Source organism: Apium graveolens, chromosome 7 (assembly GCF_009905375.1).
Source record: "Apium graveolens cultivar Ventura chromosome 7, ASM990537v1, whole genome shotgun sequence".
NCBI lineage: Eukaryota > Viridiplantae > Streptophyta > Magnoliopsida > Apiales > Apiaceae > Apium > Apium graveolens.
Window position 1 is genome coordinate 17104005 of NC_133653.1, and position 9430 is coordinate 17113434.

The window sequence follows — 9430 nt, forward strand, 5'->3', positions numbered from 1 at the left end:
AATCATCACAATATGTCAGGAATTCCTGGGAGCAGAACTCCCCACCCCTGTCTGTCCTAAAGCTCTTCACTTTCTTCTCAGGCCCATCCTCGACTACAGCCTTGAACCTTTTGAAAACAACCAGTGTTTCACTCTTATCTTTCAAGAGGTATGCCCACATCATTCGACTGTAATCATCTACAAAAAGGAACACGTACCTATTTCCAGCTGATGTAGTTGGTGAGATTGGCCCGTATAGGTCTCCATGCACTAACTCCAACACTTTCTTTGCCTTGTAGGTCGCCTTGGATGGGAAAGATTTCCTCACTTGTTTTGACATTAAACAACCGGTGCACACTACATTTTGATCACTGATTCTAGGCATTCTATGTACCATTCGGTCTTTGGACATCAACATCATTGCTTTAAAATTGACATGCCCAAGGCGCGAGTGCCAAAGTCTCGAGGGATCATTGACATCTAATAACAAACACTTAGATTCACTACCTTCAAGAATAATCTTATACAATCAGTTCAGGGGCCTTTCGACTTTCAGGAGCAATTTTTGTTGTTTATCATAAACCCACAGATAATCTCCATTTATAATAACCTTATTTCCTTCCTCAGATAACTGACCAAGACTAATAATATTATTACGATGTGTGGGAATATAATATACCTCGCGGAGTAATCGTTCTTCTCCATTTTTGCACTTCACAGCTATACATCCTTTCCCCTTTATGAAAACCATTGAACCATCTCCAAATTTAACTTGCCCGGTTACTGTTTCATCAAGCTTCTAAATTTTGATCTTTGACCGGTCATACAGTTGCTTGCCCCGTTATCCAAATACCACAAATTTGAAGTAATTTGTTCTTTTCCGTTCCCAGAACTCAGCTTTGGTATCACCTTTTCCTTATTAAGTAACATCATCCTTTCGTCCTTCCTTTCACACTCAGTCATGAGCAGTGCAGGTTCGTCGTCATGAATTTGAGTCAGGTTTACCTCGTCTTTAGACTCTTTTTCACGTCGTGTCCTTTTACACTCTGCAGTGAAGTGTCCATATGCTAGACAGTTGAAGCATCTGACTTTACTTTTATCTCGATTCCAGCGATTATTGTCTCTGTTATGACCTTCCCCATGGAACCTCTGCATTGTGGACGTCTCTGTTCCACCAATCTTCGATCGTTTAAGCCACTCTTCACATGTAAGTAGAAGCTTTCCATCACCTTTCTCTCTCTTTAACCACTCCTCCTCAGTGATCAGTAACTGGTTTCGACCATTGTCAGCCTGTCCTCGAATTCTTTCTTCATGGACCTTAAAGGATCCCACAGCCTCCTCGACGGTCATCTGTTCTAGGTTCCCAAATTATTCGAGAGTAGATGTAATATGTAAAAACTTAGCTGGTACCGCCCGAAGAAGTTTTTTTACTACATACTCCTCTTCGATTTGTTCCCCAAAGCCCTGATATTGGTTACCAGTGTGGTAAGTTTTAGACAAAAATCATCAAGTGTTTCTGAATCCTTCATGTTCATTGATTCAAATTCCGCCTTCAGAGTTTGTATTTTTGCTTTCTTGACTAGCACTTCACCTTGACACAGGATTTTTATCACCTCTCAGGCCTCTTTAGCGGTCCTTTTCTCTGCGAGTGACAACAAAATGTCCTCGGGTATGCCCTGGTATATTGACGCTAGAGCAATCTTGTCTACTCGATCCTCAACCTTCGTCTTTGGGTTAACTGGATCTACTGCATCCCACACCCCGTGGGCTTGCATCACTGCCTACATTCTCATAGGCCATGCCGTAACAGCACCGTCTTTATTCTTCATGGTCTCCGCAACACTCATTTTTGGCATATATTTGGGCATTCACAGGATACCTTGCTCTGATACCACAATGTCAGTTTGTATAAACTGTTTGTATATATTAAAGAAAAAAAGACAGCCAAATGTTTACCTGAACTTATGTTTTTTTTTCAAGCATTACAAAATATATAAAGAAACTGACTACACAAAACAAAGTAGAAGAATAGGAACTACTTCCTAATTTAACTCTACCACTACAACGTTTATTTATTGACTCCTAAAAAACTCCATCACCTTGAGACCAAGTCCTGGCAACTCAACGTGCAGAAAGAAAAACAAAACTATGGATTAAACTGAAACAAACTTAGATTAAAAACCAACAGTAACTATCATTCTTGTACCATTGCATAGACCCATAATCTGATTTAAATTCCTCATCAACATAACAACAGCTTCAACCATTACTTTCAACTCATGTTTAGGCATACATGGCATATTTATGGAGTTCAAATACTTAACTGGAAATGATGAATCAAAGTCATTATCGTCAACACCCTTGTCTTCAATTGAATCTTGGTTGAGATAAATATGCACATTACCTGGAACTCTTTCAAGAATCTGTGCATTAGTGTCATCAACTACAACGTTTGTTGTAGTCAAAATAGATCTTGATCTCAGATACTCCTATGAATGTAAGTTATTCTGAAAATCTGGATATATAATGTCAATTAGGGTTTTAATGGGGCTTTTCAAGGGACTCTTGACAATATATTCATCAGGAACTACAAACTCAGTTTCAACATCTGCACGATGAGTATCAATGCATTCAACTCTTCTGTCTCCAATCTCAAGTTTCTATTTACTGAAGCCAGCTATTACTTTATTTTTAGCTTCAAAATTACCTGAATGTAATCTCATGTTCTGACTGAGAAGGAAGACCTTGCAAGATTTCCAAAGCCGGGATTTGTTAAATGATGCATTCACTATTCAGCCTTTCCATCCTTAGGCAGAACATGTAATATCTGTCGAAAATTGCCTCCAAGAACAACTGTAATACCACCAAAGGGTCTTTTTCCTCGTTGTACATCAACGGCAGTCATTATGTCTTGCAAGCTTCTATCCACGGCTTCAAATGCATAGTGATGCTGCATTGGAGCTTCATCCCATATTATAAGACTTGTGTGATGCATCATCTCTGCAATGTCTGTACCATGTTTTATTCCAGCAATAGAACTCTCATCTAATTTAAGCGGTATTTTTAACCTAGAATGAGCTGTTCGGCCACCAGGAAGAAGTGTAGCAGCAATTCCTGAGCCTGTAACAGGAAGAACAATCTTTACTTCTGATCGAAAACGTGAACAAAGAGTTTGCCAAAGAAATGTTTTACCGCATCTAACGGTCCCGTAAATAAAAAACATTCCACCTTTATTTTTGTTTACATTATCAACAACTGCATTATATACATCCAGCTGCCTTGAGTTCAGATTTTTATGAGCTTTGTCATGATTAATTCTCAATTCTTCTTTATTGTACTAGTTTCCTCAATAATGAGATGATTGACAAAAGTGTGGAAAAATCGTTCGTTAGGAAATGACATCATATGATAATCTCTTAAAGACTTACCAACATCATTTAACAACCTTTCAATCTCTGCACAAAAAAAACATTGGTAAATGTTCTGACATCTAAATAAAAATAATAAAAAATAATACTACAAAGTAACAAACGTATCATGTATTTAATACTGATCACATACCAGCTAAAGCATAGTTCTGGATTTTATACTCGGACATTGTTAAATGAATGTTATACGAAATCTTACACCTAATATAAAGAAAATCGTCTGATAATGCTGGCCAGTATTTTTCCCATAGCGCAAGCGGATCAGACACTCAACAATTTGCCAGTATGTTAACAAACATAGCCCGAATTTGTGTTGGCATAGCTGAGAATGCATTTTCTTCCAAAGCATCATGCCATTGCTTATCATTATTCAACAGACCAAGAGCACCACATGCTTCCTTAAATGAATCATATGTAGTTCCATCAATAGTGCGCAAATGAGAGAAAGATAAAGCACCTTTACATCTAAGTAATAGCATTCAAAGATACAATAATTCACCAGTTGTTGCATGAACCTCTGTTAACCTCCCAACCATATCACCTCTTTTTCTAAGCTTCCATTTAGCACTTTTCTTTATCCATGTAAACTGGGTGGGAAAGTCAGAATACGTAAAATTTCGAGCTTGTGGAAATTCACTGTTAGCTACAAACTAAGCCTCTAGTTTACTTTTTTTGGAAGTCGCGTTATTGCACACATTCTCCAAATATGCAGAACTCTGAAAATTCAAGTACATCTGACCGGGAAAATGTATTGGTAAGCGTTCAACACTTGGGGAATGATGGTGAATGTCAAACCCAAAAATCCTCCACAGTGCCTCAGATGCACAAATATATGTACCATCAAGAAAATTCTTTACCTCATCCAAATTCTTCATGGATCTTATAGTTTATTCACTCCCTGATATGTTACTTTTCTTCTTCAACAACATTGTAGCAGTGTCATGACCCTTTAAACAGTACTTGAAGAGATATTTCAACGATCTTGAACTGTTGTAAATTTCCAGATTTATATGACACTGAAACCGCAACAAAAGATCTCGATTGTATGGAACTACATATTGATTATCAAGGTTGATCCCTTTTTTGTTGATGACTCTACCAGTGTTACGCCTCCGATAAAAAGGAAAACCACAATCGTCAAAATAGGTATTACCATGAAACCTGCAAAACAAAACATTACATGTGTTGAGATTAATAATAAAATAGACTTATTACAGAATATATATATCATTCTATTCATTCACACCTCTTTGGGAAATGACGCATGCATTTTCCTTTCACCATACATGGAGAGGTGAATAAGTCTTTACCACAGGGTCCATGCATCATGTAGTTTTTAACAGCTTCATATACTATTGGATCAGAATTCTTATCTGGTATTTCAGTAGAAACCAACTAGTCAACCTTTTCAATAGAGATAGGTCTGCTTTTAGGGCTCATCCAGATTAGCATATGCATGTGTGGCAAACCACGCTTTTGGAATTCAATTACATGCATAACTGTGCAAAACATAAGTAAAGAAAATATTAAATCTATGCATTTGTGTAGATATGATTAAAATAATTAAATGTAAAATTGTCGGTGTCCAGTAAAATAAATTTATCTCTTATACACTTTCCAAAGTAGTTATTCTTTTTAATCAAATCTAATAGCTGATCAAGCTTCAGTTTAAACACGCGAGAAACAATATCTAGTGCATCAACAGGATCAACATTGGCAACAATTTAAGCATTTCTTGTATCTCTGGCTACTTTGAGTTGCAAGCCACGGTGAGAAATAAGTATGGATGACCAATTGCACGACATATCGCCAAGGAATCCTCAAACTATTGAGACATGTATCGTTAGGATCCAGTGAATGAAGTAGGCAGTATATCAGCTTTTCCAACATGCATTGGATCATGGTCTCCTTTACTGAGAGCATCACACACATAATTATACAAATCAGCATGGATGGTAGTTTAATGCGTTGAAACCCAGTCTAATCTATATTTTTCAATGTCAACAAACTGATCCACAACGTATTGTTGCCACAAACGTCTAGCAAGGTGTGGCGTTAAACCTGAAATTAATGAGATGATGGTGATAATATGCACATATGCATTACACATTTTATATTCTAATCACATTGCTTACTTCTAATAAATACCTTCAGAAGTGCGTATCATAATCTTCTAACAATAATACTCTCTTAGTGAAACATGCCGTCTCTGTGTTGAGTCAGGATCAAGTTCTTCATTATCTAAATTCTCTATTTCAGAGTATTTATTGATTATCAGAGGTATCACTAGTGCAGACTGGACTTTTAGCGTCGGTCAAAATAGCACTAAGGCGTCGGTCAAGTAGTGAAGAAAGTACGGGGGATGCTATAGGTATGGACCTATAACGTCGATTAAACAAATGACACACAAACATTAATTGTGTCGGTTAAGCGACACACGTCATAGGGTCATCAACCGACGTTGTAGGTTGACTTATAGCGTCAGTGTTATATATATAACCAACGCTATTTGTTGCCTTGCAATGCGTCGGTTGGACAAAAAATGCCAACGCTCTTGGTTTGATTAATTGTGTTGGTTATATCAAATGCTGACGCCATTGGTTCTCACCTATTGCGTCGGTTCACTAAAATGCCGATCCACTTGCTTCTCACTTGTTGCACTGGTTCACCTGTTGGTTAACCGACGCTATTGCTTCTCACCAAATGCATCAGTTAGCAGAAATGCCGACACACTTGCTTCTCATCGGTAGCTTCGGGTAGCTAGAATGCCGACGTTTTTTGTCAAGGGGAAAATAATTTTTTTCCTGTTTTCTATTGGTATTTTATATATTTTCTATAAACCTGTTTCATTATACAATTTATACTAACATCCCAAAAATACGGCACAACAGAAAATTAAATTGAACAACTGAAAAATTATTATTACAATAAATTTAGAAAATTTAATTACGTAAGTCTTGGAAGAAAAGTTTATATTGAATTACAAATACCATCCACCTCTTTCTATTATGGTTCCCTACATATAAAATAACACACAAAGTGTCTCCCCTAACAAGTAATTCAAAATCTTCGAGTCCCCCTTTTCTTTTTGTAAATCGAGGCCAGTCTCACTCTTTTTCTTCTCCAATAATATCGGCTCCTATAGTCAAAGAAAATTAAAAACATGAAAAAATGCAAATAAACGAGAGATGTAAGGCTGTAGGTCATCTTCAAGTAGGATCTTTGATGATTTTTTGTTTTCGTGAACATGTTTTTTAGGACTGCATTCATGGATGTACGCTGAACCCCTTGCAGTGCTTTGGGCAATTTTTAACCTTATTGCCCATAATAATGGCGGCAACGTATTAGCAGGTCTACTTGAACTTCAATCCAACAAAATAAAAGCTTTAGCATTACTCAAATAATACCCGACACTTCATGAAATTGATATCATTAAGTTTACCTCTTTGTATAAAAAATTGATGTTAGTGCTGGATGATAACATACAAACAGAATTTCTAATTTCCTTCAAGTATTCAGGCAAGGTTTTATGAATTCTAATTTCCTGGTATGAAGCTAAGGTTCCGAAAATTGTGACTGCAAGATGGAATCACAATACACAACTTATGATGCTCATACACAATATGTAACATATCAAATGGTCATTTTCATATTCACATCAATATTTATGAGTTATACATTAGTGTGACACACTTAAACGAGTATAAAAATACATAGATGTATCAAATTGAAAGTCAAATAAATTATCTTTTACAGGAATTCTGCACAACCCTGGCATAAACACATACTCCCCAAGGTCCCCGGTAAGTAGTTGGCTTGTATTTATTTCGACAATATCTATTCTCTATCTCCGGGGTGGCAGAGTAATTTACAATTAGAGGGGTTTAGAGACTTGTATCATTCCAAACCAGAAACAAAATAATTCAGAATAATTATGTAAAAAAAGATAATTGCAGATAGATTTCACAACTAGAAGAAGTATTTCCATGACTTGTTCTTGTGTTTCACAAAATCCATATGATCATTGTGAGCTTCATCCTCCGATCTTAAGACAACCAGCAAAGGGCTGAAAGCCTGAAACACTATAATAAAGTTTCAAATGTTAAGTGTTCAAAGGTTCATATTCAATGTTATCTAAATAAACACTAACTCTTCAATTAAAATCATATTCAATATTATCTAAATAAATATAATAACATTGACAGAAATAGGAACCATTCAGATTCACAGCTATAGACATTTCGAATACAACCAAAATAAAAGAAAACGCCCCAAAAATCAAGGCTAAAATACAAGCAGACAGCGGTCAAGATTTCCAAATCTACATTACTCACAGAATCTTCCTAGAATATTGTATTTGTTTCATCTTCGTGCCTCTGTACATTATTATAGAATTATATTTGCAACAACAAAGCCAATAATACAATAAAGATTAAATTTTTCAAAAGGAGAAAAACACTAGCAACCAGAGCAAACACAGCATTGCTACTCTCACCAACTACTTTTATGTGTTCATTGACATTTAGTTATTTGATAACATCTATAAATATATGAACCAAATTAACCATCGCAATTATGATATCAATAACTCTATCACATATGAACCAAATAGAGATCATAATGTTGAGTTTTTGACTGAAATAGAAAGCATTCATATTCACAGGTACAGACAATTTGAAGACAACGAAGATAATAAAGAAACATCAAAAAATAAGCCTATAAAAAAAAGCTGACATTCTATTCTCAAATATACTTTACTCACAGAATCTTCCTAGAATATTATATATAATTTCACAATAAAGCCAATAATACAACAAAAATTGAATTAGTCAAAAAAACACTAGTTACATATATAATAGAGAATTACTCCTCCCACCAAACATTTCTACCTGTTTATTCACAACCTACTAACAAGTTCAGCAATTGGATAACATATATAAACATATGAACAAAAAGGACATGACAATTATGATATCAATAACACGATAACTATCGAAAAAACATAAAATTGATACTCAAATGCCAGTAATCATGATCAATAGTAAGAAGCTTGCTAACAGCAAAAGTACCAGCAGCTAAAACCAAGGTAACATTAATCCCTCTATCAATCAACCTATCCAAATCTTCTTCTTCCTTTTCGCTATTCGATAACCCGATAGAAGAGAAGCCAGTACCTTTTCAAATGACAATCTTCAGTCATTTCCAAACACACCCACCACTTCATTCCTCACATCATCACCTTCTTGTTCACCCAATCCATTCAAAATTAAATCTTTTTGGTCTTCACAATCATTTTGACTAGAATCAATAAAATCCAAGTCTTTGGCCATTGATTTCCTAATAAGAAGCTAAGGTTCCTAAAATTATGACTGCAGGATGGCATCACAGTACACAACTAAAGATGCTCATACACAAAATGTAACATATCAATTGGTCATTTTCATATTCACATCAATATTTATGAGTTATACATTAGTGTGGCACACTTGAACGAGTATAAAAAATACATAGATGTATTAAATTCAATGTTAAATAAATTATCTCTGACAGGAATTCTGCACAACCCTGGCATAAACACATACTCCCCAAGGTCCTCGGTAAGTAGTTAGCTTGTGTTTATTTCGACAAAATATATTCTCTGTCTCTGGGGTGGCAGATTAAATTATAATCAGAGGGGTTTAGAGACTAGTATGATTCCAAACCAAAAACAAAATAATTCAAAATAATTGTCAAAGTATCGAAACTTCATATCCAAGATGTGGCCGAGAACAGACTATCATGAGTTATTCCAAGCTGTTTGGGCAATCTGACTACACTGATTTATACAAAAAAAAACTGGATAACCGGTGCCAGCTGGGATTTTGAAGAGCAAATGATTATGGTGATGAAAGGAAGAGAAATGGAATATAGCAGCACTCTGGGATTGGTCAAAATCATAAATCTTTCCAGCAATAATTTAACAGGTGAAATTCCATTTGGAATAACAAAGCTCAAATCACTGGGAACCTTAAACCTTTCTTGGG